The 12,022-nt window shown below is 40.8% G+C and overlaps 2 pseudogenes; both read left to right on the plus strand.

Annotated features, from left to right (window-relative positions):
• The first annotated feature begins 2,827 nt into the window (after positions 1-2,827).
• LOC118610905 lies at positions 2,828-2,946 on the plus strand (annotated as a pseudogene).
• Positions 2,947-11,680: 8,734 nt separating this feature from the next.
• LOC118611184 lies at positions 11,681-11,800 on the plus strand (annotated as a pseudogene).
• Positions 11,801-12,022: the final 222 nt, after the last annotated feature.

Genomic DNA, 12,022 nt, shown 5'->3' on the forward strand with positions numbered 1-12,022 from the left:
CACCATGAATCTCACTTTTAGCAATTATAAAGTGATGATTTTGAACTTTTCCACGGAAATAAAACTTAAAGTCTCATCTTCTGAAAGCAATTAAAATACTCTAGAAAATTCACCACACTTAAGAATTGAAACACATTATTAGGTAATTTCACAGTCCTGTAAGTAAAACTGTCTTTTCCATTCGAAACAGGACGTGCATCTAATTAGGTAACTGTGTATGCCCAGACTCTCCGGCGCGGCAGTTTCATTTAAAATAAATTAGGTAACTGAGACTTGAAATATATTTGCTAGGAGTGTGCATTGTGTGTCAGTTAAATTTCAAGAACGAGGGGGAGTAAAGAAACTACAAAAAGAAACCAAGGAAGAGTGACTTTACTCTAGGAAAATTATTTGCAATTCTCTGTAAGCAAATTTTGGAGATTTTTAAAGAGGATTCTCTTACCATGAAATCTGAACCAGGTTGTTGTTTACAGTAGATATAGATCTAAAGCAAAACATATCAGTTTAACTAGAGATTTGCTAAACTGTAACTGGAGATTGAACTTTCCTATTTTAAAGAAAAACTGAGTCTCATATGTAGCCAAACAAAATATCCGCACAGATTTTGTGTAAAAAGCACATACCCCAAAGTGAAGACAAATAACTACAATTAAATACAATTAGCAAAAAATATATATTATATCAAAATATTTTTAATATTATACAAGTAAACTTCAAGAAAAAAATGAAGTATTTTATCACAAAGTAGAATCTACAATAAATGAAGAATCAGATTTTTACACGCTAATAGGACATTAAAATCATTTTCTATAAGAACAAAAAATGGAGGAGAGGTCAACATGTCTTTTGCCCACTTTAACTGACAAAATAAGTGAAATGCAAGTGAGATTTTCATAGAAAAGGAATAATCCATATAATAACCACATATAACCCATATAACATTATATGATGCTAGGTGGTTAATTTTATAATACATCATATTATATGACACATAAATGATATTATATGATATTATATTATATGACATATAAAATGTTTAAAGAACAGTAGACACAGGGCCAGAATGGTTAAGAAAATTGCCCAGGGTCACAGGGCCAACAGGGAAGGGCTGTCGTTTGAGACCCGGCCAAGAGAATTCAGAGTCTGTGCTACCGTAATAATGCCAGAACTGTAACAAATTTGCTGGCACAAAAGCTGTCGCATCAACAAACACTACAAACAACCCATTGCAACCAGAACTCTCCGAACGAAACTCAACGAAGGTAAGCATGTAAGTGATGGACACGAAAGGAGCCTTCGGACTGAGGAGTTACCCACCGTCGCGGAGGGCCCGACTGGTTTATCTTTATTCCTCCCTTTATTCCTTTCCATTCTCTTTAATTTATGCAAGAAATATCTTTCCTAAAGCAGACTAATGCAGTCAGCAGTTAACGAGAAGAGTGACCACATGCTTCCGTCGCTCACGGGCCGTCACCCCGGGGTGCGGTATAGCGCTTGTTCATTTGGCCAACTGTGACGTTAAATGCAGAGGGGGTTCAGGGGGTCCTGGAGCCTGGACACATGACTGAACGGAACACTGTTTTACATGAAGCAGAGTTAGCTTTATTGTTGGACTATTACTAGTAATGGTTTACGTAGTATATGTATTTAAGCACACATTCCCACAGGGCATAGCATTCTAGATCACCCCACTAATGTGAGCCCCAACAGCAGACTGTGGACGTTTGTATTTCCCTCAGTACCCTTCACTTATTAATTCGCTCAGTTTTTCTTTCATATTTTTTTTCCTATCATATTGCTAGAAATTATTTCGTCTAGGATTTCACATGTGCGTTTTGTTATTGTACCACGTTTTTGTAAAGTTGGTGCAATGAATTGAAATGTGTCACCTTTTCCCCAGGTTTATATGAAACTCTGATGCCCAGGCTGCCATATTCGAAGACAGGGACGACAGGAAGGTGACTAAGGTTAGGTGAGCTCGTGAGGGGGGGCCCCCCAGACATGACAGGATTAGCATCCTTACAGGAAGAGGCACCCAAGAACTCCCCGCCCCCCTCTCCCTGTCCACCATGCAGGACACAGTGAGGAGGCTGCAGGCGGGGAAGAGAGCCCTCGCCAGAAGCCGAACCCTACGGGACCTTGATCTTGAAGTTCCAGCCTCCAGAACTGTGAGAAAACAAATTTCTGTCGTTTAAGCCATGCAGACTGTGGGATTTGGTTACGGCAGGCTGAGCAGACTAAGATAGTTGGTCATTTTAATGCGCTTTAATATATCGATATATTATTTTCTACTATTTATGTTATGGCTCTTGGGGATATAAAACAAAAGATAAAAAAGATGGAATGAGGATATTACTAAACAATTAGTAAATTGCTTCAGTATTACTCATTTCTACCCCATTATGATAAAATTGATATACTTCATATATTACCCTATTATATTAAAATTGAATTTTCTCATATGTACACTAGAGTTTGTTCTTGGCTTATTATTTTATCCAATTGACTTAATTATTCCACCATTTCCACCTCATTTCACATTGTTACTTTGTCATCTGCTTTAATATGTAAAGGTCCAAATTCATCTCTATTATCTGTGGCCAATCTATCCCAATGTTGTCTCATAAATATATACTCCAAGCCACGTATATAATTTTACATTTTGTACTTATAAAAAAGTTTAAAAAGTCACACAAAATTAATGTTAATGATATTTTACTTTATTTGATATTAAAATTGTATTTCAATGTATAATCAACAAAGATTATTAATGAGATATTTTATGATTCGTTTTTGTACAGGACTTTGAAATATGAAATGTATCTTAGTCTACAGCCACGCCACCCTGAACAAGCCTGGTCTTGTCTGATCTCAGAAGCTAAGCAGGGTCGGGCCTGGTTAGTACTTGGATGGTAGACCACCTAGGAAGACCAGGTGTTGTAGGCGTAAAAAATAAAAAATAAGGGATTGTAAAATGACAAGGTCCTTGCAATCTGTGAGGTCAACTGAGGGTTGTCTCGCCTAAAAAAATAAAATAAAAAATTTTAAAAATAGTGTATCTTGGACATTGCGTATATGGGATGTGTATCTGTGTGTCTGTGTGTGTGTGCGCACGTGTGTGTGAATATTCAGGCTAACGCTTCAAGTACTCAGTAGCCACAAGGAGCAAGCAGCTACTGTAACAGGAAGTGCAGCTCAAACACTTCAGTTTAAAGATGGGCATTAAAACCATGTTGCTCAGTCTGAGAAATATCGTCTAATGAAATTGTTAAGACTCCAGGTAAACTTTAAGAGGATTTATGACCTTATGCAATTTGTAAACATGGAATTATCTGACTAATGGCAGATGTGGGTTAGACATATCAACACACAGCATGCTTACATCTAAAATGATACTGATACCAGGTTTAATGTTTTGTACCTTTTTGTAATTTATAAGGTTTTCTATATAGATAGATACATAGGAAAAAAAACAGATTAGAACAGTTTTAGACAGACCACTGTTCTCATCAGGTTGATTTTCATTGTTGACATAATAAAAATTCTAGGATAAAACTGTTCTCAACTGCTGAAAATTTAAAACAAATGGTGTAATAAACACCTGCAGCCAGCACACTCCGTACCCGGGGCTATTCCCTAGATTAATGCAGAATTACTTTATTCCCAGCTAATTCCATGAGCATTTTGAGTGAGTAAATGATACTCTCGCTGCCTTGAATATGGGAATTTAACCCTATGAACCACTGGACTTGCCATAGTTAACTAGGATTATTAAATCCGTGCCATTGCAGTCACACGAGATCAGAAAACTGCAAAGTAACCACGAACGTACATTTATGTTGAAAAGGTCATGAGGATTCATTGCCTGTGATGTTGACAAATGGCGCCATCAACAAAACGCCCAGAATCAAACCGTTCCCCCCATCTCGGTGCTGGTGCTCTGCTGTGAGGTTAAGGAGGTTTCTGAGTCAAGGTGTCAGCAGATAATCTTGATCCCCCAAACAGGGTTTTCCACAAAAACTTAAAAATGCTTGGTTAGTGTCTTTAGAAAAAAAAAACATCATCTGTTTTACCGTAATAAATTAAATTGGAAAATGAAGCCAAAACATGCATTTCTGTTGCGCATATTTGATTAATGAATTATTTTTGTCTTCCTGTGAGATCTGTGGAAACTTCCCGTCGTGCATCTTTATTTCGCTGTGCACACCGAGGCTTTGGTCACTGCTGCGCATCCTACGGGACCATTTTTTACTTGACCCGCGCTTTCATCCGTCTTTGCGATTGATTTTTGTGCAGCCGATTGAACGGATCATGCGGTTGATACGATTTAGTCTGAGCGACAGACAGCAGAGCCGCGGCAACATTCTATCATCTCATGTCGTATTTTTAGTGGAGGTAGAAATACAGCCGCTCTGCGCTCCAGCCCGTGCTCACTCATTCTCTGAGAAGTGCGTCGCGATGGACGATGTTTTGCCTTTCATCCTCACATTGCCGTGCTCCTTAGCTGAGCTCTCTTTCCATCCCAACCATCTGTAGAACTAAGGTTATTTATTGCTCATTATTCCAAATGTGTTTATTCACGTATTTGGTCATTTAAAAAATACTACCATTCACTTTGTGTCCCGACTGTCTAGGACCATGCCATGCGTATGGAAGCTGCCAAATATGTACTTTGAAATAATGAACTAATAAATCATCGATCAATCAATGCAAAGATGACACAATAGTTCAAAAAAGAGCGAGTCGCCAGTCTAACGGGAAGCCCTTTGGGATCGGCTCTAATGGAAAGCGTGAGAAGCCTCATCCAATCTCTCGGGCGGCGTCTGAGGTCCATCGCGCCTGCCGCTGGCACCCCCTGGCCCGCGGCCAGAAGCGCTGACTCACGGCCAGAGGACGCCTTTCCTCGTGGCTTCCTCACAGCAGGAGAATTCGCTGTCACACAAAGATACCGAAACCTTCACGTCGTCATTGCGCCCTCTGCTTCTGTGATCAATTACTGACCATGGCCGATAGCACGTTTCGCAGAGGACTCTATCTGCTTCTCTGGTTCCAACCACCACGACCCCAGAACGAAATCTCTACCCAAGGCACACTGGGTCCCCCGTCATTTATAGTATCCAGTGGGGCCTCATTCGTCTAAGCTAAATTCAGCATGAGATCTCTTTCCTCTATTCTTTTATCAAAACAGCCAACGGAGCTTGTATGAGTTGATTATAGACAAATACAATTTCCATTTTTTCTCTTTTATTGAATACATTTAATGATAATTGGCAAATTCCCAGGGAAATGACAAGTAAATATCATGTATCAGTGATAATCGATAAGTTCCTAGGGTAATAATAACTAAACGTAACCTCTTTTTCTAGAAATTATGTCTCACATCCCTACCGCACCCATTCAACGCATAGTCATTGAGCGCCAAGAAAAATGATAGAAAATCGGCAGGATGAACTAGGCTCCTATTTTGATGGAATTTGTTTTTCCAGGGGACGGAAGAATGAGGAGTGAGAACAGGAAAAAAACAAGCAAACCAATAAACCAACAATGTAATTTCAAGTGTCATACCATTGCTGCCACCTGACCAAAAACAAAGAAGTTTTTTATGCGAAAATCTGGGACCGAGTGTGAAAACGAATGTAAAAAGCAAACAAGCAAAACAACGCCAACACCAACACAAAAGCAAAAACAAAAACAACAAAACAAAACAAAAAAAAAAACAAGAAAAAAAACAAAAACGAAAGCCCACCTTTGGTGGGGCGGAACACGGAACATTTACGGGACACCGTGGCCAGGACTGCGAAAAGGGGAGAGAGAATGAGGCACTTACGTGTCTGACGAGCAAGATTTAAGAGGATTGAAAAAAACAACCGCCAATAATCCAGATAAATATCTTCATGTAATATTTTAAAACAAAGCCAACATTCATGCCAAATATCCACGATAAGCAGAATATAAAAAGATTATAAAGATGAGCTGCTGTTATCGGCCTTATGATTCTGTGAGAGCAAAGGGGACGGCACGTCCCAACCAGGCACGGTCCCCGGCCACCCTGCCGGACTGTCCTCCACCAGCACGCAGGTCTGCAAGGGCCTGCGCTGGCATGAGAACGGACTGGGCAACACGCGGATGTACATAAATGGCATTTTTTAAATTGTAGAGTTTTGTTTTTTTTTAACTCTTCCGCTTGGTTCTAAAAATCGGAGGGTGTTTTTGCCACGTGCGCGCGATGCCACACCCGATGCCGCACGCGATGCCGCCTCTGAGGCCGGTGGGGCTCGCAGCTCAGGGCAGCGCCGGGCACCAGGGGGCGGGTCGTGAGCAAGGCGGGGGCCCCGTGGTGGTGACAGGCAGGGAGGGGTCTAAAGGAACTTTCCTCTTGCTTTTTCCCAGTACATTTAGAGAGCAAAGATGAAATGAATTTTGCTTGGGGGTGACGCTAAGTCAGTTAGCTGATGGTCAGTGTTATTGTATTGTTTTGTATTGTATTGTATTGTATTGTATTGTATTGTATTGTATTGTTTTGTTTTACATTTTAAGACAGTAGCAACAGCTTGTCCGTTCAGAATATAACATCTTTTGTCATATATCTGATATTACCTTAGACTTGAACTTGAGGGTATACGCCATTGTGTCCAAAAGGTAGAAGCCTAATTAATCCTTTTAAGGGATGTTGTACATCGTTTTAATCATTCTTATTATTCTTTAAAATCATTGCATTAGCTTAATAGTATACCCTCAGATAGCTTTATTTGGTAAAATATTTTATATATTTTTACCTCAACTTTTAAAAATTAATAAAATATCTTATTAACAGTGAATAAAGAAAACATTTTGTTGCCTGGGTTTACGAAGATAAAATGTGAGAGATTATTTAGCACTGAGTTTGGCCAGTCTTTGAAAGTTCTTTATAATCCAGGAGTATCTTGTTTTTATTCAACAATACATCTGATTAATCTCATCATCGGGTAGATGCTTGAATTACAAAGAGCAGATCAGGGGATTGTGCTGCTGAGTACAATTGCTTAATTGGCTAAGAACACTGAGAATGGAAATGAAGATTTAAATATACTTTTCATTCAACAAAACATGATTCTGGATATCTCTATTTTGATTTTATTTGATAAACTGTCACCTATGAAAATTAAACTGTAACCTTATTCATCTCTGTCATAGAGAAAGCAGATGTTTAAACTTTCCCATCCTGACATAAGTGTATGAGGAGTCACACAATTTGAAATCTAATTAGTGTTTAATAAGCCATTTGAAATGATGTCATTCGACTCTTACAAATTAATCCTGCTCTTTCAACACCTGCTGGTGTTTCGCAGCAGTAATTATTTCACGGCAAAAAGAGGCCTGAACCGGTCCATATTAACATGAGCCTCTCTTACGACTGCTAGATGTGTTTCTCCCTGATAAGTGTTAATCACCTTCTCCCGGCATAGGGGGAGGGGACTGCCTCCCACATAATGAGACCTGCTCTGAATGGAAGACAGCTTACTATTCTCAGATACAATTTCAAAAGGTCACAGGAAGAAAAGGACCTTTCTCAACCCATTACCAAGCTTTCAGATTCCTTAACTAAGCACTTGTCTATCTATTTTTCCCCAAAACAGACTTCCATTGATGGTATCATGGACAAGGAAATTGAACAGAAAAGGACTCTTTCACTACAAGTGGGCATTTTAAAATAAAGTCGCATATCTTCTTTAAGATAAACTAAACCACGATAAAAACTGAAACCGTCAACATCAAATCTTTCCTGAACGGATGGATGTTCAGCGTCTCAGAATAACTGACCGCTTTGGTCTAACTTGACTTCAACTTAGGTGTTACTATTTCGTTACTAGTAGTTTAAGTTATAAAATTATCAGTGGCAAAGTAATAATAATAATAATAATAATAATAAAATTTATTTCACAAACTTCCTGGGATTATTCATCGGAGCGATGAACGTGAGAATTCCTTCCACGGACCGGTCACCAAATAAATGCTTGTTTTTGTCCTGGCGCCTGCTGCCTTATAGAAGCCCCAGGAACCTCCAGAAGTAAGACGCGCTTTAGGGCGAGACAAAGTCCGCGAACTTGCTTCTACGCAACTATATCTTTATTTGAAAGATGATCCTTAGCATAGATTATTAACCAGGAGTTTTAAAATATTGCATTTCTCATTTGAGTAATTGCACCAATTCATCTTTTTTCAAGTATTCTATATTTCTTCTTTCGCTTTCCAAGTGGTCGTACCACTCAGCTAATTTCATTTGACCATTCTCCCGTGTACTGAGCCCCATAATCAATTATCTGCAATCAAAAGGAATAATATAGCTTAGCTTTCTATTTTAAATATTATGTTTCTGGTATCAATTTCTTGTTTACTCATATAGAAGAAGGCCTATGTTATATGGTCACAATCTGAATAAATGAGTAAATAAATGTAAAAATAAATAATATTTTGCAAAAGAAGTCTTCGCTATAAAGATGAAATCTTGGTAGAATGTGGTCCAGCTTCCGATGGTAAATTGAAGCCACAGATCTTTAAAAGGTAACAAATGCTCCTGTAGATGTCTGCCAGTGGCAACTAATTGTTTTCAAACCTGGAAGCCTTAACCTCCCTCAGTTTTCTTTTAAACTCTGAAGCTATCCCTTTATTTGAGCCTCTGTGTTTAAAGCACCGGGATTAATTTAGGTTTATCTGGCCTCCCATTACATTTTTGTCTGTTTGTTTGCAATCAAGGGCTTGTAATTATACTTGCGACACATTTGAAATGCAAACACCCCTCACCACTTCCTCTGGAGCAGGCTTTGTCCTCCCCCAGAACCCATAAGGGCGGGTCTCCCTACTCCTCTAGCTTTGCCTTCCTTTGTCATTTCCCCGAAGGGCACCTCACATTATCCATTGTCCACCTTAAACCTACCCAATGTTATATATAAATTATAGTTCAATAAATCTTGAAAAAATGACTGCAAATCTCATAAATGGTCAGACCATCTCAAAAGGTTAGAAGATTGCACAAGCATGTAATGGCTGAAAAATGACTGCTAGAAATTTATTACTTGCAGGAAAATTACTGCTTGGCTATGCCCATGAGAACATGGCTATTCCATAGAAACATAGGCTGTTGTTCATAGGAGCATAACATTCTAAACAAGCTTTCTGCTTCTGTACCCCCTCTTACGCACCTGACCTGTGAGTTGACAGGTAATGAATAGAAGAAGGATAGACCTTTGTGTTTAGACAGAATGAAGAATGGGATTTTGGGCTCAAAAACCCTGTACCTCTACATTTTGAGGCTGCTTAATTTGGGGTCTGCGTACCCCTGGCAGACCCAGCTGGCTGAATAAACAGTGTTTCCTATAACTCACTGAGTTCTGGTGGTCTGTGTGTCTTTCGGGGGCTGGTGGCTTCACTGGTCTAGTTTTTCCAAAGTGGCTTCTCTGTTTAATTCCACTGGAGACCCACCAAGTTGGTAACAGGATTTTGTGACCTCAGGAAAAGCTTCCTTGTCAACAAGAGAATGTAAAGCTCCCTGGTGAGAACTAGCCCTGAGGTGACCGCTTAAGCCAGAAACCAGAAGCTCACATTTCAGGCTTCTCCGGGCACATTCAGCTGCTGAGGGAGCCCTTCCCCCGTCTGCCGCCTGTAAGCTCCACTCAGACCCCCCCAGTCCTGTCCTGTGTCTCCCTTACTCCTCCCCAGGCCACCCGCCATGCTTCAAGCAGAATGTATTTTCCAGCATACGGTCAATCCTGTCACACCCCTGATCAAATTGCATACATTGGCTATATCAAAATATACATAATCTTTACATGAGAGTCGCCCAGTTATTTATGTGGATATTTAATACATCATTTTTAACTGGAAACTTAATTACCGCATCAAATTTTCACAGCGAGCTATTTCTCCCGTCCAGTGGAAACTTTCAAAAACTGCTTAAAATACTGGTTAAAATGGCATCTGCATAATGACACCCACAGCCTACAAGCTCTGTGGGGGGCCGGGCCCTGCTACTCCAGGCTGCTGGCTTTAGAAGCACAATATATTTTCAAAAACTTGGACCAATTTGTCACAGGCAGGACTTCTCCTCTCGACCTTTTTAGAACCTCTGCTCCCCAACTCGGATAATGGCTGTGAAGTGGAAATTGAGCACACACACTTTATTCCACTTTATAATACAGACGCCCACTTCCCAAATACTCTCCTGGGTGCCCTGGCGGGTGGGGCCCCTTGGAGCCACTTAGAGCAGCTGCCAGCTATTTCGAAAAGCTCTTTTTTTCTTTTCCTCGATCGGTTTTCAAAACATGTAATAGTTTACACATACAGTGGATATTATCACCCTAACAAATATATCTATGGTTTTACATAATTCCGATGCCTGTCTCCTAGCTCTCCTCTGTTTATCATGTCTTTTTTTCCTCCTCGACTTGTAATAATCAATAACAAAGACTACTTGAAACTTCAAATGTCATTCGACTTTAAAAGTGGATTAAATTATACAAATGAAGACAATTTAAAGCTCTGAGAAATGATAGAAATGGTGTTAAACCACCTAAGCTCATCTACTGACATTCTGGCAAAAATTAGGCTCCCACGGCGACCGTATTAGGAGTTAAAGATTTGGTGAAACTCTTGCAAAGTCTTGAAATGATATTCTGGCCTAAAAGTTTGAAAATAAAACCCAGCTTTCCCCTGATTCCTTTACGGCCAGAGCTTCATGCCTCAGCAAGATTCCAACGAGCAGAGGCACCCTGGAGAACTGTGGGGGCGCGTGTGCAGCGGGTGTGAGCGAGCGCGTGGGCGAGTCCGCTCGCCCTGGGGACGAGGGGCACAGCCCTTCAGATATTCTCGAACGACTGAGCCGGAGTGCCAGGTGCTCGTACGGCCGTGTGTGCAAGAGCAGCCCAAGCGAGACACGTGCGGGCGTTTTCTTGTGCGGCTTTCTCCCTCGTCAGTGCCGTAATATGAGATAACGGATATATTTAAATACATTTCTTAAGGCTAACATCGCATCGTATATGTACACGCGAATATATCACGCGAGTAAGGGTAAAAATAGATCTCTTTTTTTTTTTTTTTCTTTATGCCTAGTGAGATAGTGGGCTAAACATTAACTCGGTTCAGAATTTATGTTTGATGGATTTTTGGTTAATATTTGCCAAAAAGGAACACCAAGACTGTTTGCCTAGTAGATAAATCTGAACTTTGAAGTGTGTGTGAATGCCCGAGGTTAGTTCTCACACAGGACTGAGTGTTAAAAGGCCAGTATTTCACAGCACGTAGTCCACATGACATTCGGGGGTGGGGAGGTGGGGAAGGGGCGAAGGTCAGGGAAGGGGGAGCAGGGAGGACGACGGCAGGAAGAAAACGGGGCCCCCACACCCAACTGAGGCTGCTTCTTTATGAACCGGAGGGCAGATCAGTGAGAAAAATCATTCTGATCAATCCGGTAATGGACTGTACCCACGAGCCTGTAACGCTTAGGCGAATAGATGTTTAGCTACAATATACATCACACTACACCGCCAGGTACAGCAAAATGTGCACTAATCAAATTCACCTTAAAAACAGTCCCAAAGTTGATTGTCCGGAAGAAATGATTATGAGCTGCGTAGATAACATGTGGAGTAAGTAAGTCAAGCAACCTACATTAAATATGAAATAGGCATTAAAATAACTCATGATGGTCTACGGCCACGCCACCCCTGAACATGCCTGATCTCGTATGATCTCGGAAGCTAAGCAGGGCCGGGCCTGGTTAGTACTTGGATGGGAGACCACCTAGGAAGACCAGGTGCTGTAGGCATTAACAAAAATAATAAAATAAAATAACTCGTGGTGTTTACAAAAGCAAAGTGGAATGCTGCCTAACACTTCTATACAGCAAGAGAGCACAGCGCACAGAAACGGAGGATGTGCAAGAAACGCAGCATGGCGTGCAAGGCGCCTGTCGGAGACGTCGGCCCGGCCAGGGGCCCCTGCGGGGGGAAGCCCACTTGACCTCGCAGCCCAGCGGGAGACCAATGGC

This window comes from Rousettus aegyptiacus, unplaced genomic scaffold, assembly GCF_014176215.1.
Source record: "Rousettus aegyptiacus isolate mRouAeg1 unplaced genomic scaffold, mRouAeg1.p scaffold_m13_p_13, whole genome shotgun sequence".
Lineage (NCBI taxonomy): Eukaryota > Metazoa > Chordata > Mammalia > Chiroptera > Pteropodidae > Rousettus > Rousettus aegyptiacus.